Raw genomic sequence first — 25,636 nt, forward strand, 5'->3', positions numbered from 1 at the left:
ATCAGCCAGCTCATCTGCCTTACTTAGAAGTACCTTCACTACACCACTCTGGTGGCTATAAATGTGGTTTTTATTTAATACTAAAATGAACTATTGTTTTAGCTTCCAGAAGTGTTGGAAAGATACTTGTATGTATAGTCTGAGTTATATAATTTTGAAGCAGCATTTGGTCCCTTAGAACATAAAACCAGCCCTTATCCTGACTGCACCCCTCAGACTATGATGTTAAAGCTATTAGTGGGTTTGCTCAGTGTACATGACAATCCAAAATGTGTTTACTAAAGCTCGGCAAGCTCTAAGAGGCAGTGTGGCCAGCTGGCAGCATCGAGAGGGAGCCAACTTCTCTCTGTTGCTGTGTGGACATTTCTCTCTTCCTGAATTTAATCTCCTGGGTCAGATTCCAAGCTATAGCCTCACTCAAAGCAGTGAACCAACTGTAGTAGTACTACCAACCTGATTCTACATCTCTATTAGCCTCTTCCTGGGCAGGAGCTTTGGATCTTTTTATTTAGTAGTGATATATCATCATACCTTGAGTTGAAAAACATGGATGTTACAAATCGTTAGTTTTTCTGTATCAAGGATACAGTCAGAGCCAGGCATGAAGACCCACCCTGTAATGCCAGCACTCCATACTTTAGAAGCTGAAGCAGAAAGAAAAATCAGGGATCCATTACTGGTTGACATAGTTAGTTTGCAGTCCAGGGGAGTGTTTGAATGACTGGTCATTCTTTCCAGTTACTTTCAGGGCAAAGTCTATGTTCATCAGCTGACTTTGACCCATTCCTCTTCTCAGCAGTGGCTCTTACAGCCTGCCCTGCCTTGTTAGGCTCTAACAGCTAATGCCATGCCATCTTACAAGTCCTGGTCCTCCAGTCACCATCCTCCCTGTGAAGTGCTCTTTGGCCCTTTCACTCCCTCCCCCATCTTTTTTTTTTAAAGCAGTTTCATGTAGCTATCATTGGCCTCAAACTCAATGTATAGCCTAGGCTGGCCTTTACCTCTGAAGTGCTAGTGCTAGGATTACAGATATGTGCCACCATTCCTGACTCTGCCTTCTTTACCCCATCAACCTCTCTTTTGGCTTTTCCAAACCCAGTGCAGTATCTCTCCTAGAGCACACACAATAGGCTGACCATGACTACAGACATGGCCATCTCCTATTCTGAGGTGACCAAGATGTATGTCTTTGTCATTGTGTCCTCTTGTGCCCAGAGCTGCTGCTTTTTGTTGTTGTTTGTTTGTTTTTTTCAAGATGGGGTTTCTCTGTGTAGCTTTGGAGCCTGTCCTGGACTCACTTTATAGACCAGGCTGGCCTCGAACTCACAGAGTTCTGCCTGGCTCTACCTCCTGAGTGCTGGGATTAAAGGCATGTGCTACCAATGAACAGCAACCCAGAGCTTCTTAACATCAATACTTAACATTGTAGCCATCACCTAAACACTTTACCTTTATTATTGTTTGTCATAATAATGCTGTGAGAGTAGCACATATTCTTGTTTCACAGATGAGGAAATGAGGCACAGAAAGGTTAAAGATTTTGCCCAAAGCCAGAAAGAGGTGGGGGTTGGAAGCCAGGTAGGAAGTTGGGATATGGGTCTTTTAAGCATTACTTGGAATATGTGTGGTAGTGCCCATGCTCTCCACTGTGTGACATATTGGCATACCAGCAGCTAGTGTTTATGAATTGCTTATTTGGCAGGCACTGGGTTGGGTTATATATCATCCCATCCTCACACAAAGTCCATGAGGCACACACAGTCATTCTGTAGATGAGGAAACTGAAATTCAGAGAGGCTGGAGTTGAGCAACTTGTGCTAGGCAACATTACAGTATGGCCTAGTAAGATTTAATAGATGAATGAGGAAATGCATGAAAACTATAGGAAAAGGGATAAGAGGTAAAGTAAGGTGTTTTGAGTGCCTTCCTTTTTTTTCAGTATGATCTTTTCTAACATCTTACTATTAAAACTTTCAAACTTACTGTAAAGTTGCAAGAATATAACAGTGAGAAACCATATACCTACTGCTGTGTCTTGCCTGTTAATAGTTCTCCTCATGTACTTCTTACCCCCTTTTTTCAACCATTTACCTATTGTGTTTTTGATTCATCCCTTGCCTCAGTATTTCTGTGCATGTCATGGAGTAGAAGTCAGTGCTTGTTTATAGGTTTTGAATCCTATGTTTATTTACAGGGAGAGTTGTGCATTCCATGGCGCATAAATGGAGGTCAGAAAATAACTTGTGGGAGATCTTGTCATAAAGAGGAGGAGCCCTTGTAATTGCCTGCTGAAATATTTTTCTGATGGCTGCTTTGGCATCACTTGATTGTATTTTCTCATTCAGGTTGTGATTTTCCTGGTTCTTGTTTTGAACAGTTTTTCTATAACATTGGGAAAATCTGGATCCTATTTAAGTCTGCTGTTGAATCACCCTGTTTAAGTTTAGCAGTCCCAGTGGACTGCAAACTCTTTGGTTTGCTTAGTTCCTGTGGTGCTGCTGGGGGATTCCACTGGGCCTTATCAATAGAATCTTATGTAAGAAGTTTCCTCAGGGGCTGGAGAAATGGCTCAGTGGTTAAGGGCACTGATTGCTCTTCCATAGGACTTGGATTCAATTCCCAATGCCCACATGCAACTCACAGCTGTCTGTAACTCCAAGATCTGACATCCTCACACAGAAATATATGCAGGTGTAACACCAATGCACATAAAATAAAAATAAATACATTATAAAAAATAAGACCCATCATTTATTTAAAAAAAAAAAAGATAAAGAAGAAGTTTCCCCAGGCCATGCTGCCTGGTGCCTGTATATAAGAAAGGAAGTCTCTGTCCCACTGGCATGACGAGTACTTCTTGGGGACCCTGTAGAAAAAGTGAGGGCATTTCCCTAGACTGATTTATTGTCATCTGGTCCTGAGCTATCCTGCTATTGGTGTTGGCAACTGGCCTGGTATTGTCAGGAGTCTTAGGCTGCCTTCTGTTGTTAGGTGAGGGGCTGGGAAACTTTGAGCCTGCCTCCTTTTTCTGTTGTATGATGGATATCATAACATGCCCTGCTGTTTTTAACCATCCACCTTCCTTCCTCTGTCTTTCCGATTTCCTTCCATTGACTCTGGTGTTGCTCCCATTGTACTTTAGGAGAGGTAGGTAAGAAGTGAGCTCATGGGCTTGTCCATGTTGTCTGGCTCATGACACTGTTCTGTTTGGTCATTCATCTTTTGGATAATATGATTATTTTGAATGGTTACAACTTTAAACTTCATAAAGTGGGTGAGGGGCTTCTGGGGGAAGCTTCAGGGTCTGAAAATACTTCTTACTCCACAGGCTCTTGGGAGGCTGTTTCTCATCTGCCTTCCCCTTGCTTGGCTGCTTGTATTTTTTATGTCGGCTTTAAAGGCAGCCAGCCCTCCCTTGTTCTTATGCTTGATGAATAATACAGTAAGTTTGTATACCTCTATGAAATTTAAAAATTAAGACAGATAAACTGTTAACTTTGTAGGGTCTTTTCTTAGCTTTTTGATCAATGTCATCTCCCTATTGACAGGAATTTTATTTTAAATTCAACCATAAAATTGTATCCATCAGTTAACTGTAAGTTATTTAATTTTTATGAGAGCATTTAAATTTATGCACTGAAAAACAATTTTTTTTATAAATGTGTTTTTTACATTCTTTTCTTACAAATGAGGGATTTGAGGTCATCTCAGTTCTTCCACAGTAAATGTGCCTTTGAAAAATCAGAAATTCCTAACATTGGAAGTCAGGGACCGTTTCATGTAGTTTACAATAGTAGTTTTACACAAATGATTTCAGGTTAAAATTGTATACTATTTATTCCCACCCATTTCCTTTATTGGCTGTGACACACAGGAATTACGCCCATTGCTTAACTAACCTTTCTGACCTTTTGTTACTTGGCTATAAATTGACTTGCGTCTTTTGCAAAAACACTGGGGGGGGGGATCTTTTTGTTAGAACTCAGCCAATTCCTGCTTCAGCTCAGAACAGTTTGTTCTCCTGAAGGAATGAGCCAGTTCAGTGAGCAGAAAAACACAGCCATAAACTGGCATCGGCAGGACATGCAAAGATGATCGCTCATGTTCATTCCATAGAGCAAGGGACTCACAAGAGAATGAGGTTTGAGGGAGTGCTTTTGAGTCCCACTGACTTTAGATAAATGTAATTGACTTTCTAGAGTGAGTTGTGACCACATGAAAAGGCTTTTCTTCCTGTGCTCTGGTGGACATGAACTTTTAAACTATTTAAACAGGAGTATAGTGGAATTCTCTTTTGCTGTTCCACTGTTCCCTTGGACTGTGCGTGGCATGTTCTCCTACATTTCATCTGATCTGCCTATCAGGATGGGAGCAGCTTCTGCTCAGTGTACAGACATTCCCTGACTGACTGTGTCTTGCATGGTTGAGTGCTGGCCCATCCTTGAAAGAAGACATTGATGGCAGCCAGTGAATTAGAAGAAAACATGAAATATGCTTACACGACTGTGAGGCAGGTGTGGTAACAGAAAACACAATCACAGTATTTCACATAGTGGATGATGGACATGAGGGCATTTGAGTAAGGTTTGGAGACTGTTTTAGGAGTTTGCCAGACAGCCAATGGGAAGGTTCTAGAGCTGCTCCGTTACTGCCTGGCCCTCTGGCCCCTGTAGTGTACTGAAGAAGTTTTCTTTCTTTAAAAAGAGTTTCTGGGCAAATAGGAGTGGATTTAAAGTTTGGGAGTGATGACACAATCTGGGATTTGGGGTACTAGTAGAGTTACACTTGGATCTGATGAAGTAAGTAGGGAAGGGAGTGAAACTGGAACTGGCTAGCTAGAGACCGTGCACTATGCACCTCATTCATAGCAAGAAGCAGCCTAGATTTTCTCCTGTAGGCAGTAGAGCTGTAAAAATGCCAGAAGCTGGAGATTGACTTGGGGCAGAATTGGGTGAGAAAAAGTAGGTTTGTGCTTACTACACTAGAAATGTCAGGATGGACCAAATTAAGGAAAGACCATGATGTCAGGCTGAAGTGGTTCCTGCATGGCGTCAGTAGAGACAGTGATCTGCATCCTGGGAAGGCAGATATGGTTGTGACATAGAGGACTTTATGGGGAGGACAGGGCAGGTAGTGTAGATCACTGACGTCTCTGCAGCAAGTAAGAGGACATTGCTTAGGGCTGACCTTGGTGGAGAAAGAGTACAGGGAGGAGACAGGAGGTAGGAAGTCTCCTGGACTCACAACATGCTGTCAGTGACTCACATACACTGTCATGTCTAATGCTCTCTGTGCTGTTTCACTTCGATATTGTACCAATGAAAACTAGGATTTGGGAGCTCCAATACTTTCCCCAAACCCAAGAGGCCTGCATGAGGAAGCAGCCGAGTCAGAGTTGGAGCCCAGTTTTATATGGCTTCAAACATAATGGCATGCCTACTCTTGGATCGGACTATATACAGCTGAGCAATCCAGTGTTGAACATGTCTCTCTCTCTCTCTCTCTCTCTCTCTCTCTCTCTCTCTCTCTCTCTCTCTCTCTCTGTATATATAGATATAGATACAGATATATAGATTGTGTGTGTGTGTGTGTGTGTGTGTGTGTGTGTGTGTGTGTGTGTGTTCTTTGTTTGTTTGAGACAGAGATATGCTCCTAGCTGACCTAGAACTTCCTATGTTGACCAGGCTGGCCTCAAACTTGCAGCGATTCTCTTGCCTCTCTCCTGCTTCCCCAGTGCTGTGCTGGCAGACTTGCTTCACAATGTCCAGCCTTGTATACATTCTTTCTGAGAGCTTACACCTACAAATAGTCATCTACTAATACTTAAATAATAGTATTAATGCTAATACAAGTAACATTTAGAATGTCTGCTTTTCTTTTTCTTCTTAAACTATTATAATATAAAAACACCAGCATGATTTTATTTCTTGAAATCTCACCCTTGTGTAATCTCACCCTTTGGGCTTTGGGAAAAGGCCCAAATCAAACTGACAAAACATGAATATATATAACTTGAGAAAGTTACTGATTGATTGAATTTGATAATATTTTATTTTGTTTTATATATGAACATGTGTGCCACAGCGAGTATGGAGGTCAGAGGACCATTGTCCAGAGTTGGTTTTCTCCTTTTACTATGTAGATTTTGGTTATCCAACTCAGGTCATCAGAGTTAGTGGAAAGTACCCTTACCCACTAAACCATCTCACCAGCCCTAAAATACATGTTTCAATGTCCAGTGTATATATAACAACTTATGAGAACAACACACTTTGGCCTCCAGAAACTAAAGAACCATTTAGTACTAACATGAATAGATGGGGTGTGGGATCACTGTTTAATAAATGCATGCTCTAAGAGGGTTCAGAAAAAACACAGTTTTCAGATAACTATATCTTGAATGGGGGGCTATTCTGTAGAGCTCAGCTTTTGTCAACCCCGAGACAAATAAATAGTTCTCTGTTTGCTTCATTCATCCTTCAGTCATGATGACAAAGATTCCAGGATTAGATCCTAGGAAATAGACCGTAAAGAAGCAAAAGCAAACCTGGCTCCTTGAGACTAGTTAACCATTCCGTTAAGTACCAGAGTGAAATCCACAGCCATTTGGAACTGGAGACTCACAGTTCTAGCATCAGGGCTGTGCTTATGATAACTGTCTTTTCAGCATCCCCCTTTCCAATTTCCTTTGCTTGTTTCTCACAGTGGAGCAAGAGATAATGAATGTTGTCAAGATAGAAAATGTGGTATCTCAATACTCAGCCTGTATTATTGTGTGGCATCACTGGTAAAAATGCTGGGTCTTTAAGGGAAATTTCACTATTTAATGTGGCCAAGCTGTAGCTGTAGCATATGCCCCTATTCAAAGTCTGGATTATATACATAGCTCAGGAGTGGAAAGCCAGCTCTGCTTTCCTCTAGTGGCGGATGAACATAGCAGGAGAGGCAGTTACGTAAGTGAGTGCTCATTAGTACTGCTGTAAATTCAGACAGCTGGGCCTCCGTGGTCCTTTGTCTACCTCAATGTGAACTCTCATTTGCTTCCTTGATAGCTGTGAGGCTTGGTGCATAAGAAAACACTGGAAACAAGGAACCCCAATTGCAGCCTGACATTCTAGTTCACTGCAGCTCATAGACCTGTATGCAGCTCATAGACAAGCAATGCCAGCTCATGTGGAGCAAAAGGCTTGTGGTGTACTGGAGCTGAGAAGACACAGCAAGGAGAAACCCACTAACCAAGCTTGGGGTACTGGTCATACTGTGGGGTCCCTTAATCTGTAAATTTGCTTCTTTGTACTTCTGCTATGAAAACATGTTAATGCCTGTTCCATGTTTGGGTATTTCGTCATAGTGTCAACACTAGTTGTAGTGACTCATGTAATGTGCCTTCCCCAGATTGCTACTCGGTGAGCATTTTGCAAATGTTCATTTCTTCTCCATTTTCCTTTTCCCAACCTCTGCCCCAGCTCTGCCTTTTTCCTTTTGCTGAGAAATACAGTCCCATTCATGAACTCCATCACTATATATTCAGTACCTCAAAATACTCTCATCTTTACTTTCTTCCTTTTTCCTTTCTGCCTCCCAGGAATATGTATCCATACCCCCTTTCTGCTGTTCCTGGGGAACAGCAAGCCAAGGATGAGAGGTAGGGGAAAGGGCTGGCCTGGGAAGATAAGAGTGGATTGCTCTCATAAGCATATCCTAGGTCACTATTTCTCCTAATCCAGGTACCCTCAAATCTCCCAAATAGGTGTGAGAGTCCCAGGCTCTTGACTCTCCTACATCATTACCATATCTTCTTTTCTTACATCCTACTCAAAAGAGAAAAGAGAGAATTTGATTTTGCCAAGCTGCCTAGTTCTAGAGTCTGTTCTTGCCTTGTGTGGGTCTATGTTGGGTTTTATCCACCAAGCTCTCATCATGGGTTCTCACTGGGGCTCTGGGTGCTTACACATTGTCAGAGTCCATATCGGAGGCACTTGGTGAGAGAGAGTTCTTGCAGCAGCATCCGTTCGCCTTTCCTCTAGCTCCAGGCCTCTCCTCACTCTGCACCTGCCCAGACTACCCCCATTCGGCCACCCCTTCTCTGGCACATTACCTAAAGAGATAATCATGCCCTGGGGCATTTGGAAGAGTCTCAAAACTTGATTGGTTGTCACTACCCGGGGATTATGGGAAGCTACTGGTTTCTAATGAGTAAAGGTCAGGCTATGATGACACACTCTACAATGTACGTATATCATCCTACTCCCAAAGTAGAGCTTCCAGTTGCAAATTTTCATTAGTAACAAGGTTGAGAAGCTCTGACTCAGGGTTTCTTGTGTTGTCCTGCCTGCCTCTGTCACATTAAGGAGGTTTTCTAACCTCAGTAGCTGCTCCTTTCCCTGGATGGCTTCACCTCTTTTAAGTCTTCCTTCATTCCTTATCCAGTCAGAGTGGGTCCTCCCTTAGGTTCCTACCTGCTGTGTCCACTTGTTGCAGCCCTTCCCACTGTTGCTTTGATAGCCCCTCACAAGGACTTGTTCTTCTGAGAGCAGAATAATAGCTTAATTGGAATGCAGATGATCATCCACCAAATTCAATATGCTGTTGTTATATAATGTTTATATATAAAAAACAAAAATATTCCAAGGGCCCAAACCATGACATTAAAAGAGTAAGGGCACATTAAGGAAAGAGCAGAGGACTCATAGTTCATACCTTTCCTGATGTTTAGGTTCCACATAGGAAGACAGAGACAATATTGGCTTCCTGAGATTGTTTGAGACTGTGAGATAACATTAGCAAAGAACTGACCACATTCCAGTGTGTTACAGAACTGGAAAATGAAGCCAGGGTTCCAGATAGTAGGTAATTAACAGACACAGAAAATGTCACTGTTTGTTATTGTCTAGTAGTAGTGACCTTGATTCCAGGTAGCTACCCAACATTTATCCTAATGAGTGTGATCTCCTTTGCTATAGAAATACTTACAAGTGTTAGTGCTGATGGAATCAGAAGTGGGAAGGATTGGGAGGTGGAAAGAGAGAATGGGGCATAGGGACTTGGAGGGGGGATGGAAGGGAGGCTACAGCTGGGATACAAAATAAGTAGATGAATAATTAAAAATAGTGTTAGTGCTTTTCCTTACTCCATGGAAACATGGGACATCTACCCCTATGTGACTAGTGTTTTGTTTTATGACTTCCTTTTAAGATTCCTTTTAAGGCTTTGAAAAGGCCTTAAGGCATATGAAATGTTTATCTTCAACTTTATCAGTATCTAAAGAAGGGTCAGAGGTCAGAGACAGATATGCCTGATGGTTAGGCATTACCATCATCAGCAGGGGTCACAAAGCTACTAGAAACACATGGAATATCTCCTCACCGTATTTGCATTTTTGACTTCCCAGAATAGATACTACATCTCAGGACTTACCTATAAGCTGAAATATATTTTCTTGTACTATTCATTATTATAGAATGTTTGTTTTTCTCTTCTTGTCAGCCCAGAAGTACTGTGCTGTGAGTTAAACACACAAGCTTTGGAATCTGGGACACCTGTTGCTTCTTGCTTGTGCAACCTAAGTGAGTTACTTAGCTGTTGAAGCCTCAAGTAGCCCACTCTGTAAAGTTATATTGATATTTAATTCATGGCATTATTGTAAGGCTCAAGTCCAGTGAGAAAACAAATGAAAGGAAGTTGGTGAGGGCTTACAGTGATTTTGTGTAGTGAATGGTGGTGGCAGTGGTTGTGCTGCTTGAAGACAGACACTTAGTTATCTTTGAATTCTTCCTGCATCTACCATATGTATCCAGTAGTCCTCAGACTTTTTTTTTTCCGAGTCAGGGTTTCTCTGTGTAGCTTTGCACCTTTCCTGGAACTCACTTGGTAGCCCAGGCTGGCCTGGGACTCACAAAGATCCGCCTGCCTCTGCCTCCTGAGTGCTGGGGTTAAAGGTGTGCGCCACCACCGCCTGGCAAACATTTTTATTTGAAATAAGTGACAGATACATATATTTACACACAAGTACACATGGAGAGGATTGTCTGAAATAACAATAGTTTGAAACACTTGAGGTCATGTTTTTAGTGTTGAGCTCATTCTTAAGAGGGAGTCTAAGATAGGCCAGGCCTTACCTTGCAGGTCCTAAGTGAGATTATCTGAACCACATCATCTGAGCCATCTCCTGAACCAACATCACTTGATAATGACCTACTGTCTGTGCCCTGCCTTCTGGAGAGCAATGTAAGCATGGTCATTGCATGCATTTCACTGGACCCTTGCTTGTTTTCCCTTATAGAGAACTCCAGGGGATGATTCTACTTGAGTGTCCCCAGGAGGAATTGCCTCTGTACAGACACAAATATTTATTAAGTAATGAAAATAGCACCACTCAAAGTACATTTCTCTCAATATTGGGACTCTGAGGGTCAAATTATGCACCAGGTGAAGGGTAGAGAACTTTCTGGTTTCTTTCTTACCATGTCCCTCCTTCTTCTCTACTCTTTGCGGCAGCAAACCATGTTTGTTTTCATCTTCACAAGAAAAGGATTGGTCTCACTCCAAGCCTCATCCTTGGGTCTTGACTACTTAACTAAATCATGTCATCCCACATGTATGAATCCAGTGGTACTAGTACCAGAAGGAGATTTCAGGGCTGGATATGACCCGGAAAACCTACAAGTCTGCTAAGGAGTTTGGGAGAAAAAACCTACTCCTCAGTCTTGTAACAGGCCTACCCCCAAAGCCAGCCTTCCTTCTGCCCTAGACTTTGGGAGATGTAAGCCTGGGACTGTTGTTTGTTAGCTATGATTAGGGAAGCCACCCTTAGGATATGACTAACAAATCATAGCCTTTGTTTTTTCACAGAATTCCTAAATCAAACTGAAGCCACCCAACATTGAACTTTCTTCCATACGTGTGCTAGAACCCTCCTTTATTGTGAGCCATCTTAAGTTGGGTTTCTTACTTGCAACTTGGAATCCATATGGTATTTGGTAGATATATAACCTTCAATTTTTAGCAGGTCAGTGACTCTGACCATGAAAAAGGGGCCTGGGGAATTGAGAGACTCCACTTCTGCAAGACACAGATTGTTTGTGAGAACATAATTCTGCAAGTTAATGACTTGCCTATATATTTTGATGCTTTTCAAGTTTTGCTTTTTGTTTGTTTGTTTTCTTATGAAGCAAGATTTTACTCTGTGATCTCCCAAGGGGTGGAGTTACAGGCAGGAGCCACCACACTTGGTTTTACTTGTTTTGGCTGATTAAATACAAACTTAGGTAAACCTACCAAACTTAACAGTTTCTTGTCATGTGTTTTTCACAGAGAACAAAGGTTAATAGCATTATGTAAGTTTCTACAAAAAAATGTTCATTATTTACTGTCCTACCAGTATTCAGTATTCTCTCCATCAGTAATTCTTAGCTCTCCCTACCCTTTGTGCAAAAAACACAGCTTTTTCCCCCCACAGAGCCAGAATTTTGATGCCTTAGCAGCCAAGGCTGCCTGGCCACACAGAAGTGATCTAGTTGAACTTTATTCATTGTACCCCTACTAATAAAGTACTGCTAAGTCTGAGGAAAGACTTACAGGACAGCCTTGAACTCTTTCCCAACTTGTTCAGAACAAAATAGAAAAACCTAACCAACTCTACTATTTCATGTCAGCAGTGACAAAGGCTTGCTAAGCTCCATAGTGCCCTGGCCTGTGTGCTGCTTCTAGAATGCCAGCTGGAAGACCAGGCCAAGGTGACCAGCTGGTCATGGAACACTTATTCTAAGACTGGGCAGTCCCTTTCTTGTGACACTGGAATCAGAAACAGAATGGGCATGCTGCCATCTATTCAAACAGTGACCTATTTTTACAGTAATTGGGTTGGGTTTCTCTTTTCTCTCGGGAGGTAGCACTCTCACATTCTCCTGAGTGCTCAAGAAGACACTTCCCTGTTAACCTCTTTGGCTTGGCTTTCTTCAGTTTGACCTAGGTCACTATGAACTGAAGAGAGTAATATATATCCCTTCTCTTCACCTGGAGGGTGGAGGATGGTTTATGAATATAAAATAGGATAGGAAAAGTTTTAGCTGAAAAAAGGATAGATGCTTCTGAGGAAGAGCAAAACAGATCAACCAGACAGAGAGTGGTGTTTGGTTTCTAGGTGCAGGGTTATGCTCTTGAAATCCTAATCACATGTAGCAGCTAATGGCTTAGCCTCCAAACTTTGCTTGAGCTCTATATGTGTGATAGAGGCATAAAACTTCACAGATCTTTCTCAGATTGTGCTTAAAAGTGGCAAGGCCTGGTTGCCAGTGCACCAGAAGTGGAGGGTAGGCCTGGGATGAGGCTGCTGGTTGTGCCACAGAAGGGCACTGAGAAGGATGTTAGAGGAGTTCCTTCCCAGCCACACTGTGTGCTTGCAGCTCTTCTCTAGCCCTGCCTGGCTTGCTGCTGTGCAACCAGAGCCTGTCTAGGTCCTGGTTGTTATTGTTTGTCTCTTAGCATATGCTGTGCTGCTTGCAGGTTTGTGTTCTCCAGGTCCTTTTCTTATGCCTCCCCAAGGAGATGGCTGGATAGGGGAAAGTGTGTTGCGTGGTTCCGTTCTCCCAAAGTTGACTGGCTGTTTTTAAACCTTGGGGCTTTTACACCTAGAATAAAACATACTCCTCTCTCCTGCCTGTATAACTCCTTCTCATTCATTGGGCTGTTCTCATAGGATGTGAACTCTGGCTGATGTCCTGAGGGACACCTTGCTAATTGTTCTCTAGGATTTCCATTGTCGTTTCCTTTTGCATTAGCCTGTAGAACCATGAGCTTCTGTTTTGACCTGCATCTATCTGTCTCTCTCACAAAACTGTGAATGTCATTTAGGACACATCATCTTCTTAGTAAGGCAAGTCACATGAAAGAAGTGTGTATGTCATGAAAATGAGCTTCCCATCTGGCACTAAGATGACTAAAGATATGGAAAGGACTGTAAGAGATTCTTTGTAAGGTCTGGAGAGACGGCTCAGCAGTTAAGAGTACTTTCTGCTCTTCCAGACGATCTGGGTTCAATTCCCAACACAGATATGGCTTTTAACAACCTTCTGTAACTCTAGTTCCAGGGGATCCAACACCCTCTTTTGGCCTCCATGGGTACCACATGAATGTGGTATACATAATACATGCAGACAAAAACTCAAACATGTAAAATAAAAATAAGTATTTTTTAAAATATTTTTTTCATTCCCATTTATCTTGAGAAAGTGTCTCTATGTATCTCAGAGTGACTGTGAACTGATGCTTCTTTAGCCTCAGTCTCCCAGTTGCTAGCATTACAGGCATGCACCACTTCATGCAGTTTGCAGAAGGTTCTTGGCTTATTTCTGGGCATTTTGAGCTGGCTGAATATCTCTTGTACTCAAAAATAAAAAAGATATGTGCAGCTTTTTGGAGCATATAGCTTAGGAAGCTATATGTAAACATAGCCTATCAATATTTGGGATGCAGAGTGTTGTGCATTGCTTAGTTTTATGTCAGTTTGATAGGTGCTAAAACTCTTTGGGAAAAGGGACTCTTGGTTGAGAAAAATGCTTCTATATGATTGGCCTATAGGCAAATCAAGCATTTTCTTAATTAGTGATTGATGTGGGAAGGCCCAACCCACTGTGGGCAGTGCCACCCTGGGACAGGTCCTGGATGACATAAGAAAGCAGGCTGAACAATCCATGAGGAGCAAGCTAGTAAGCAGCACTCCTCCATGGCCTCTGCTTTGGTTACTGCCTTGTTTGATTTCCTGCCCTGACTTCCCTCAGCGATAGGCTGTGACCTGGAAGTGTAAGATGACATAAACTCTTTCTTTCCCAAGTTGCTTTTGGTCTAGGTGTTTTATCACAGCAACAAAAACCCTAACTAAGGCAGAACATGGTCCCAGGTTGTGAGGAATTGATGTAATAGACCTTGTAGAATGTTTTGGGGAAGAATTGTGGTGGCATACAGAAAGTAGTAAGAAGGGCTGTATTATACCACAACAGAACAGGGAAATGTGGTTTCATTATTTTTGGACATGATAACTATAATCCAAAATGCTGACAAATTTATATTATTTGGCAGATGGTATTATCATGCCTCAAGATGGAATGCTTACGTGTCAACAGTTGTACCAAAGTCTGAAGGCAGCATTCAAAAGGTGATTGGGTGGTATCAGTATTTACTAAGTTTGGGAGTTGAGGTTGCTTTCGTGGTACTTCCTACTTCCAAAGGAAGTGCATAGTTAGTGTTTGATAATGGAAGATATAGTGATAAATGAATCCTATTAGTTACTTTGTACATTTGTCTAAGTTTTGTCATAATTTGTATCTCAGATTTTGATAAGTACAATTTCAAGAATGTTCCTTGATTGAAGGACAGTTATGTACACCAGAGGGTGCTATGCTTCAATGTTCATACCTTCTTTTTCATTGTATGGTTGTTTCATGTTTTGAGGAGTAGCCAGTTGAGATTTGCTCTCAACAAAGGACTGCCTAAACACATCCTTCTCTTTTGCTGCTCTCCAGCCTCATAAAGGGGTTCAGAAATACTACACCCCACACTCTCTGGGTCTGTTTCTCTGTATTTCAGTTCTTAACTGTCAGGTTCTTTGTTAAAACTAGACAACTTTTTTTGTTGTTGTTACAGCTTAAGTACTTTTCAATATTCTTTCTTTGGTGGAAATGGAGACCATCTGGTTACTGTCGTCTTTGTAATAACAATGATTGAAATGGTTATTAAGTCACTCTTCGGCCTTTTCTCTTGTCTAGGCATAGTTGTCTCTGTTCCTCTGGCCATGGCCCATAAATCTCAATTTCTAACCCTTTAATCATGTTGGTGGCTTTCTGTGGAAACTACATCAAAGGCTCATTTCAGTGCCTCTATTCTGGTAGGGTCTGGCCATCAACAGTTAATGGATATGGAATGTAGTTTTAGCCATCCTGTTTCCATGGCTAGTCTCCATGTTTCCAAGTCAGTCCCAGTGTGCTGACTGTTAGGGTCTATTTTCTCTGTCTCTTCACTGTGACACAATTTAAATTTACTTTTGATTAAGGTGTGGATTGGACTGAAATGTTGGTTAGTAGACTTTTGTAGCCTAGCCTGTTGCATTTGAAATCCTTTTCTGCCTGGTTGTAAGTGACTTTTATTTTATGAGACGACAATCCTTTCTTGTATTTAGTCATTGTTGACTCAGCATCTGTGATTGATACTATATGTTCAACTCTATATTAGAGATTGAAGATGAAATAAAATGAATAAAATGTAGGACTTGACTTCAAGGATCTTATAATTTGGAAGGAAATCCAGGCTACACATGCTTAAAATTTATGATGGATATGCTATAATATAGATGGTTTAAGGGCAGTGGAAATTTGAAAGCCTTCATTGAAAATGTCCAGTTTGAATTGGGTTTTAGTAAATTAAAAAAGATACTACTGCAGGTGAAGGTTAAGAGGCCAGCACTTTCAGGAAGCAGGGGTTTAAGTGTGGCCAGACATGTCCTTGAGTGACTAGTTGGAGAGGCAGGCAGATGGTATTCTGAAAAATTTCCCACACCAAGCCAAAGAGCATCGAACCAAAGCATGACATGAGATGCATATATCATTTTAAATGCTTTAAGAGGAGTTATGAGTAGCAGCCTAGTCATCTTTGTTTTACATCTAGTATCCTCCTATGAGTGAATACATACCATATTTGTCTTTCTGAGTCTGGGTTACCTCACTCAGGATGATTTTTTTCTAGATCCATCCATTTGCCTGCAAATGCCTCATGATGCCATTGTTTTTCTCTGCTGAGTAGCACTCCATTGTGTATATGTACCACATTTTATTTATCCATTCTTCAGTTGAAGGGCATCTAGGTTGTTTCCAGGTTCTTGCTATTATAAACAATGCTGCTATGAACATAGCTGAGCAAGTGCCCTTGTGGTATGCTTGAGCATTCCTTGGGTATATGCCCAAGAGTGGTATAGCTAGGTCTTGGGGGAGATTGATTCCCAGTTTTCTAAGAAAGCACCATATTGATTTCCAAAGTGGCTGTACAAGCTTGCATTCCCACCAGCAGTGGAGGAGAGTTCCCCTTGCTCTACATCCTGTGCAGCATAAGCTGTCTTCAGTGTTTTTGATCTTAGCCATTCTAACAGGTTTGGGGTGGTATCTCAGAGTCATTTTGATTTGCATTTCCCTGATGATTAGGGATGTTGAGCAATTCCTTAAATGTCTTTCAGCCATTTGAGCTTCCTCTGTTGAGAATTCTCTGTTTAGCTCTATAGCCCATTTTTTAATTGGACTGTTGGGCATTTTGATGTCTGATTTCTTGAGTTCTTTATATATTCTGGATATCAGCCCTCTGTCAGATGTGGGGTTAGAAAACAGGACCCTAAGAAAGACACAGGGATCACCCAATGACAGAGAAATGGATGAGATCTACATGAACAACCTGGACATGAGTAGGGTAATGAAGGGCAAGGTTCGAGGGAAAGAGAGCTTAGGGGAGTGGGAGATCCCAGCTGAATCAAGAACAGAGAGGGAGAACAAGGAATAGGAGACCATGATAAATGAAGACCACATGGGAATAGGAAGAAGCAAAGTGCTAGAAAGGTCCCCAGAAATCCATAAAGATACCTCCACAATAGACTACTAGCAATGGTCGAGAGAAAGCCCGAACTGACCTACTCTGGTGATAGGATGGCCAAACACCCAAACTATCATGCTAGAAATCTCATCCAATGACTGAGGGAAACAGATGCAAAGATCCACGGCCAGGCCCCAGGTGGAGGTCTGGGAGTTCAGTTGGTGAGAAAGAGGAGCATTTGTATGGGTGAGAATTGTTGAGACCAAGACTGGAAGAAACACAGGAACAAATAGCCAAACGAATGGAAACACATGAACTATGAACCAATAGCTGAGGAGCCCCCACCTGGATCAGGCCCTCTGGATAAGTGAGACAGTTGATTAGCTTGAACTGTTTGGGAGGCCTCCAGGCAGTGGGACCGGGACCTGTCCTTAGTGCATGAGCTGGCTGTTTGGAACCTGGGGCTTATGCAGGGACACTTTGCTCAGCCTGGGAGGAGGGAACTGGACCTGCCTGGACTGAATCTACCAGATTGAGCTGAATCCCCAGGGGAGTCTTTGCCCTGGAGGAGATGGGAAGGGGGGCCTGAGGGAAGGCGGGGGTGGAGGGAGTAAGGGGGGAGGACAGGGGAATCCATGGCTGATATGTAAAATTAAATTAAATTATAAAATTAAAAAAAATTAAAATTAAAAAAAGAGGAGTTAGAAAGATTGCTCAGCAGTTAAGAGTAATTGTTGTTCTTGCAGAGAACCTGAGTTCAGCTCCCATCACCCATCCAATATGCCTCTTCTAGCTTCTGTGGGCACTCGTGTGCATACTCCCCACCCCCACATGTACATGTAATTCAGTCTTTTTATAAGACATTATTTTTTAAAGTAAAAATAAACATGAGCTATAGGCCATAAAAAGACCTGAGGGGGCCGTGTGGTGGTGGCACATGCCTTTAATCCCAGCACTCTGGAGGCAGAGGCAGGTGGATCTCAGTGAGTTTGAGGCCAACCTGGTCTACAACGCAAGTTCCAGGACAGCCATAGAGAAACCCTGTCTTGAGGGGAATCTTAACTGAATATTAGTAGGAGAACCCGATCCCAAAAGCCCACATTCTCTGTGATTCTGTGGCATTCTAGAAAAGACAGAATTGTGTAATAGTAAAAAGATCAGTGGTTTTCAGGGAAAGGAAAGGATAAATAGGTAGAACACAGCATGATACTGTAATAGTGAATACAGTCAATTTGCCCAAACTCATAGAGTATGCAAGTAGACCCTGGTGTGTAAACTGCAGGGTCTATGTATTCATTCTAGCAAATGCATTGTTCTGGTAGAGGATACTCATAATTCCATAAGCGTTGTATGGATAGGGACAGGATATATGAGAAACCACTGTACTATCTCCTTAATTTTGCTGTGTATCTACAGCTCTAAGATTAAGGCTGGAGTTCAATGGTAGAGTGCTTTCTTAGCATGTGTGGGTTCTGAAACCTGCACTGGCCCCATTTAAAAGCCTCACTAGTCACAGTGGTTTTCTTTCCCTAAGTTCTGCAATGACAAGCAAGCAGAGGGGGAAGAGCACTTACAATCAGTTTATCCCACAACGTCTCAGCTGTTTCTCCACTGCCTGTGGCTCCAGTATAGAGCAGCTGTGGTAGTATTGTCCAGTAGAAATAGAATGGAAGCCACATGTGTGGTTTTAAGTGTTCTAGGAGTCACACTGAAAAAGTAAAAGGAAACAGACAAAATTCATTTCAAGCATGTGTTTAATTTATTTAAAATGTTATTTCCATGTGTATTCAGTATTAAAATTGTTAATAAAAATGTATAGATTAATGGAATAAAATAGCCCAGAAATTAACTGTTAACACACATAGATGTATTGACCAATTCTTTTCAGTGGAACAAGGGAGAGTCTTTTCAACAAATGGTACTGGGAAAACTGGATATCCCTATGAAGATAGATAAAGCTGAACCCTTATGCCATATGCAAAAAATAAATGCAGTGTGGGTCAAAGACCAAAATGAAAAATTAAAACTATGAAACACTTCAAAGAGATCACATGGAAAATCTGTATGGCATTAGATTAGGCAATAATTTCTTATCTATGATACTAAAAGAATAGACAAAAGGTGATTAAATAGACAAATTGAACTACAGCGAAAATCTCGAGTTGTACTTATCAAGGGCCACATTGAACAGATTGAAAAGTTAGTGCATGGTGTGATGGACTGTACCCCTGTACTGTGAGCCAAAGTGAACCCCTCCTGAAGTTGCTCTTGTCAGGGATCTTGTCACAGCTGCTAGAGAAGTAAATAATCCACTTCCTGAAGTTGGTTTGGTCAGCCATTTTGTCAGAAATGAGAAAACTGATGAATACAGCACGTAAGGGAAAGAAGGGAGAAGAGTGCATGATGTGGAAGTGATGTCGAGATCTCTTCTTAGACATCTGGATGAACTGTACAGTGCTCTGAATGTTTGTGTCCTTCAAATCTATGCACTGAAATTCTAACTCCCAGTGTAGGATGAGGAAGTGAAGCCTTTGGGAGGCCAGCAGGCCATGGAGACAGAAACGTTGTGAGTAGGATTGGCACCTTTTAAAAAGAGGCCTCACATACTCTTCCATCACATGAGGTCACAATGAGATGATGACTGGCTGTTAGAAAATAGGCTTTCACCAGATAGTGTCTGCCAACAAATTGATCTTGAAGTTTCCAGAGCTGGGAGAAATTAATTTCTATCTATATGCCACCTGTCCTATGACATGTTTGTTGCAGCAGCCCAAACTGACTACAACAGATAGCAAGAGTGAAGTAAAGATCCATGGAACCTGGATGTTTTTCTTTTCTTTTCTTTTTCTTTTTTTCTTAGTGGAGTAAGTACCCAGGTCAGAGAGGAACCTACCAGTGGTAGATGTAAATGGTGGAGCTGGTGTTTTTGAAGACACTCAGGTATGGAAGACTCCAAGTTCTGGCATGGGTGAGATTTGCACAAATATGGGCCTTAAGCTCCTCTGGGTCCTAAGGGTCCTTAATGACTTTGGAGATTCAGATTAAAGCTGCAGAAGAGTTGTTGGGAAGAGCCACTTGACTGGTCACCCGGGAACAAGTAGTTCGATCAGAATGGGAAGAGGGAAAGGCCTACAGTGAGCCAGAGGCTGAGCAAGGCAGTCAAATGAACTGGACTGTGGCTAGCTAGCTGGCTCTACAGGACAGAGACGGGATAGGAGAGGGCCATTTAAGGGAGTGTTTTCTGGGTTTTATGGGAGTTAAGTAGTATTTTAAGTAAAGTCAGATGATGTTTTGTTTGTTTAAGGTTATCTCAGAAACAATAACAGACCAACACACCCTTTGCTTAAAGGCAGATAAACAAATATACTTTTGCCAGATTTGTAAGGCAGACATATAAAAGAAGACATCAAAAAAGAATTTTAAAAGGTTTATTTATTTATGTTTTGTGGGTTTGCCTGAATGCCTGCATGCTCACCACATGCATGCCTGATAATGAGGAAGCCAGATGCTAGAGTCAGAGCCCCTAGAACTGGAGTTACAGTACAGGTATGTGAGCTGCCATATGGATGCTAGGAACCAGACCTAGGTCCTCTGTAGGAGCAGCCAGTGCTCTTAACCCCTGAGCCATCTCCCCCACTCCTTACATAAAATTTTAAAGCATACAATTAAGAGAAATTCTTAGAAACTGTTTTTTTTTTTTTTCTGAGAGAGGGTAGGTATCATTGTATAGCCCAGGCTAGCCTCAAGCTCATGATTCTCCTGCCTGTCCTCCCAAGTTATGGGGTTGCAAGTGGAGCCACTGTGCCCAGTAGAAACTTGTGATTTAGGCACTTTCAATCTCAGAGAAAGGAAATAAGTGCATCCTACTTGGCTGAGAAAGTTCACTCACCCAAACACTATCCAAAGAGTCCTACTGGGTAACTGTGTATGTGAGTGTGCATGTGTGTGTATCTGTATGAACTAATCCCCAACACTGTCCCTAGATTCTTGTTGAATAAGTGTATGTGTTTGTGCATGTGCCATATGTATATACTCATGTACTGGTTGAGATGGGAGTATGTATCTTCATTTCTGGTTTGAAAATGATGTAAGTAAACAATTGTTAGTCTTAGATTTTTGTATCTTTTTTAGTAAGGATTACTATTGCTGTGATGAAACACCATGACCAAATGCTACTTGGGGAGGAAAAGGGTTTGCTTGGCTCACACTTCCACATCATAGTCCATCACTGAAGGAGGTCAGGACAGGAACTCAAACAGGGCAGGAACCTGGAGCAGGAGCTGATGCAGAGGCCATGGAGGAGTGTTGTTTACTAGCTTGCTCAACCTGTTTTCTTTCCGAACTCAGGACCACCAGCCCAGGAATGGTACCACTCACAATGGGCTGGGCTCTTCCAATCAATTACTAATTAAAGAAATCTGCTAAAGGATTGTCTACAGCCAATCTTATGGAGATATTTTCTCAATTGAGTCTCCCTCCTCTATGATGACTCTAGCTTTGTCTATTGACCTATAACTAGCCTGCACTACGGGTATAACAGTGTTACAATGACTATTACTATTTATCAGATGCTAGGCTATGGTCCAGCAAGATGGCTTAGCAGGTAAGGGAACTTGCTGGAAAGACTAACAAGCTCAATATCTAGAACCCACATAGTAGAACAAAACAACTCCCACAAAATGTCATTCCTGTGGCATGTGTGCCCATGCACAGGAAAATCAATAAATATAATAATAATGTTATAAAATAATAAAAAAAGAAGACAAGCTGTATTTTTTCTTTTACATCTAATAGAAAACTGTCACAGTGGGACAAAGTGAGAAGATGACGTGAGTCAGTAGCACTGTAAAGCAAACATCACAGGTGGGAAAACATCTTCTGTCAGGAATGTGTGTAGGCAGGACTGTGGCAACATAGCAGATCTGCTGGTTGGAGTGGTCGGAGTTCTGTTGAGTTTACACCAAGTTCAAATGTGTCCAACTCCTGAGTGGTAAAGAACTGCCAAGCCCAGAGCTGGGTTAGTTTTGCCCTCTGAGTATGTCTTAGTTAGGGTTTATATTGCTATGAAGAGACACCATGACCACAGCAACTCTTAAAAAAAGAAAAGGTTTAATTGGGGGTGGCTCACTTACAATTCAGAAGTTTAGGCCATTATTGTCATGGTGGGAAGCAAAGCAGCATGCAGGCAGACATGCTACTAGAGAAAGTAGCTGTGCAGGCAACACACATGAGATACTGGGTGTGGCTTGAGCATATATGAGACCTCAAAGCCTGCCTCCACAGTGGCACACTTACTCCAACAAAACCACACCTACTCCAACAAGGTCACACTTCCTAATAATGCCACTCCCTTTGGGGGCCATTTTCTTTCAAACTGCCACATTCCACTCTCTGGCCCCCATAGGCTTGTAGCCATATCATGATGCAAAAATGCATTCAGCCCAACTTTTAAAAACCTCATAGTCTATAACAGTCTCAAACTTATTTAAAAGTCTAAAGTTCAAAGTTTCTACTGAGATTCATGCAATCTCTTAACTGTAATCCCCTGCAAAAGCAAAAGCAAAAAGCAAATCACATACTTCCAACGTATAATGGCACAGGGTATACATTACCATTCCAAAACGTAGGGAAGGAGCATACTGAGGAAATACTGGACCAAAGCAAGACTGAAAACCAGCTGGACAAACTCAAAACTCAGCATCTCCATGTCTGATGTCAAAATGCTCTTCAGATCACCAATTCCTTTCTGCCGTGTTGACTGCAACTCTTTCTCTTGGGCTAGTTCCACTTCCTGTCAGCAGCTTTCTTGGACAGGTATCCCACAACTCTGGCATCTCCAACATCTTGGGTTCTCCAAGACAATACAGGCTTCAACTTCACAGATTCATGCAGTGGCCTCTCTAGGCCTCCATTCAGGGACACCCCGGCACATGGCTAGCCTCAGTGACTTTCCTTAGTCTTGGAGGCAAATTCCATAACCCCTTTCTTCTATCTTTAACTCTAAAGCCAGAACCGTGTAGCAGAAGCTGCCAAGATCTGCTGCTTGCTGGGGCTGGAACATGGCCCCCTTGTTCAGTTACATCTTTACCAGCTTTCTGTTTTCCATGGTTTCCTTCACTGCCTAAGCTTGGTTATTCTTGAACTTGCTCTGTAGACCAGGCTGGTCTCAAACTTCGAGATCTGTCATCCTGTGCCTCTGGACTGATGGAATTAAAAGTGCCGGTTCTAAACTTTTCTTTGATTCATTTTCACAAGTTGGAAACTTGGTTGGGTGTGATTTTGCCCTGAGGTCAATAATACTTCACTATTCCATTTCTTAATCTGTTTATCTTCTTGAACACAGGACTTAGCTCCATTTCACTTTCTGGTGCTTCTTTTCTCCTCAAATTTTACATTTTGTAGTTTACCTTGCTCAGCTTTCTCATTTTCATTATAAATCTTCATTCGAGTTACCACTAATAACCACACAACAGAGTCTATACTAGGATGTTTTGAAATTTCCTCTGCCAATAGAATTAATCCAAAACTCTTCATTTAGCCTCAGACAGACTCTTTGGACAGGGACAAAAGGCAGCCACTTTCTTCACCAAAATATCACAAGGATGATCTCTAGGCCACATATTCTTCTTCTCCTTTGAAACCTCTTGATCCAGGCACCCACGGTTCATAGAGCACACTCAGCACCACTGTCTTCCATTCTCCTGCTAAGATGGCCCATTAAGTAGCACTTAAAGCGTTCAACTGCTTTTCTAATCCACAGTCTCGAGGTCCATATTCCTTCAAACAAAAGCATGGTCAGGCCTATCACAGCAACACCCCAGTCCCTGGTACCAACCTCTGTCTTAGTTAGGGTTTCTGTTGCTGTGAAGAGACACCATCACCATGAACCTCTTATAAAGGAAAACATTTAATTGGGGTGTCTTACTTACAGTTCAGAGGTTCAGTCCATTATCATCATGGTGTGAAGCAAGGCAGCATGCAGGCAGACATGGTGCTGGAAAAGTAGCTGAGAGCCCTATATCTTGTGCAGGCAACAGGAAGTGGTCTGAGATACTGGGTGTGGCTTGAGCATATATGGGACCTCAAAGCCCACCTCCACAGTGACATACTTTCTTCCAAAAAGGCCATACCAACTCTAACCAAGACACACCTCCCAATAGTGCCACTCCCTTTGGGGGCCATTTTCTTTAAAACCACCAACAGAGTGCATACAGGTCTTCTTAATACTTTCTGCATTTAAAACCTGTAATTCATCTGGGGGCTTGAGACTAAAGCTCTCTACTTGTTTTTATCCCTCAGTTCTTGTTACTGTCAAATTACCAGCAGAAATAGCCTGCTCTAGTCAGATGTTATCACCTCTAAAGTGAATGCTAAGTTATTCACTTTAGACTCAGGCTCAGAAGGGTGAGCATAGTATAAATACAGAGGCCCCAGAATAAGAGTACTTGAAAGACTCAGTTCAAGCAGCCCTCTCTGTATGAGGGTTCTTCAGTGTATCACTACTTGGTAGTTAAAATAGTCTCTGTATGAGCATCTCCAGAGATAGGGAGCTCAACACTTAGCAAAAATGGAAAGATGTTGTAGAATGGTGTTGTGTAGTGAACACATATAAAATTGCCTTCATTAAGGTTTGATTTGCTAAGTTTATGCCATCTCTGAACTCAAGAAACTTAACAGTCTGCTGTGGTTACTAGGCTACTCATCAATATCCTGGACCTTGCTCTTCTAGATACATCAGAATTGCCTGTCTACCCAAGATTAAGGGTAACCAATGAAATGTGAGAAAATATGTCACTTCCAGGGCCACTTTCAAGAAAGTATCTGCTTTGTTTCAGTATGTATTCATGGGCCTGGTCACTGGCACTGTCTCAGATAGTGACTCCTCATTGAGTCCTAAAAGAAGAGCTGGGAGTTGGGCATGTAGGTCAATGGTAAAGTACTTGCCTCACACATACAAGGTCTTGTGTTCTATCTGCAGCACTGGGGCATAGACTGGAACATGCAGAAGTGAGCCATCTGGGTATGTGAGGAAGCCTACTCCAGGCGGAAGTACCAGCTGGCATTAGGATGTTGAAATTGTACCAGTTGTAGAGAGAGGACAGGAAGTGACCAGGTGAAAGAGCTGTGGGGTGGAGCGGTGCACTGTGATGTTCAAATTTCTCGGAGACAGGCAGTGCCAAAGGAGGACTTTAAATACAGCACTGGCAGGATCTGTCTCATGTTCAGTTCAGCATGGCTCCATTGGCTGTACTGAGAATAAACTAGGAAAAGCCAGAGGAGGGGACACAGGGACATCCATCAGGGTTTGAAAGTAGTCCAGGTAGGAGATGACAGTGGCTGGCATCAGGCTGGGAGAAACAGAAGCAATGAGGGGTAGCTGGGTTCTGGAAACACTTTTGAAAGTACAGGGTATGTGTGCTTCATCCACATGGATGGAAACCAAGACTTCAACTTAGTCTTCAGCTTAGGAAGATGGTATTACTATCAACCCAAACACACTTGCAACTAGTAAGGGCAACAACACAAAATGCAAAAGGAGATTTGAGCTGCTGATAATGGGCTTCTGTTCTAGGGGGAAACTAGATTGAGCTGGTTTCCTCACAGTGTTTCAGGGAGCTAATGGGTCAGACTGCTAATGAGCAGGGAGGCTGTGAAATGCCAGTGTCCCCAGTGAAAAGATTCTAATCTTTGCCAAAAGCCTCTCAAACCCACAGAAAAAATACAGGAAGTGGGGTGAGACTTAAGGGGTTGGGTTGGGGCTAGGAGCAAGTCTAGGGTAGCAGAGGAGGCGAGTGGCCAGGACTTGTTCTGTGGAGGTGTAAGAAAGCTGCTTTCAAAGTAGATGTGTTACTGGGAAACAGACTTGAATCCTAAATTTTGTTTCAAATACAAAAGTAAATTGCTTTATTAAATTTAAGCTAAAATTTTAAAAAAGCATTATAAATGGTTCTGGATGTGGTTTTACTTCTGAAATTACATTTGTTTTGTTTTAATTGAATTTTTCCAGTGTAGGCCACATAGTTTACAGGGTAAATAGCTTGTAGGCTGGCATGCTTACAAGAACCTCTGA

General features: G+C 42.1%; 1 protein-coding gene across 23 annotated transcripts in view; it reads left to right on the forward strand.

Moving 5' to 3' along the window:
- The window catches only part of Zhx3 (zinc fingers and homeoboxes 3), a 128,010-nt gene that overhangs the window by 71,849 nt on the left and 30,525 nt on the right, over positions 1–25,636 (forward strand). For 5 of the 23 annotated variants that reach the window (XM_076571234.1, XM_042276714.2, XM_076571235.1 and 2 more), the window contains one exon: positions 14,077–14,152. The exons of 7 other annotated variants lie outside the window; for them this stretch is intronic. The gene's annotated coding sequence lies outside the window, so the exon portion shown is untranslated. Of the gene's footprint in view, positions 1–9,486; positions 9,567–14,076; positions 14,153–19,426; positions 19,507–25,636 lie in introns of all 23 variants that reach the window. 11 more of the 23 variants (XM_076571232.1, XM_076571231.1, XM_042276716.2 and 8 more) reach the window with 3 other exon arrangements.

Source organism: Peromyscus maniculatus, chromosome 4 (assembly GCF_049852395.1).
Source record: "Peromyscus maniculatus bairdii isolate BWxNUB_F1_BW_parent chromosome 4, HU_Pman_BW_mat_3.1, whole genome shotgun sequence".
NCBI lineage: Eukaryota > Metazoa > Chordata > Mammalia > Rodentia > Cricetidae > Peromyscus > Peromyscus maniculatus.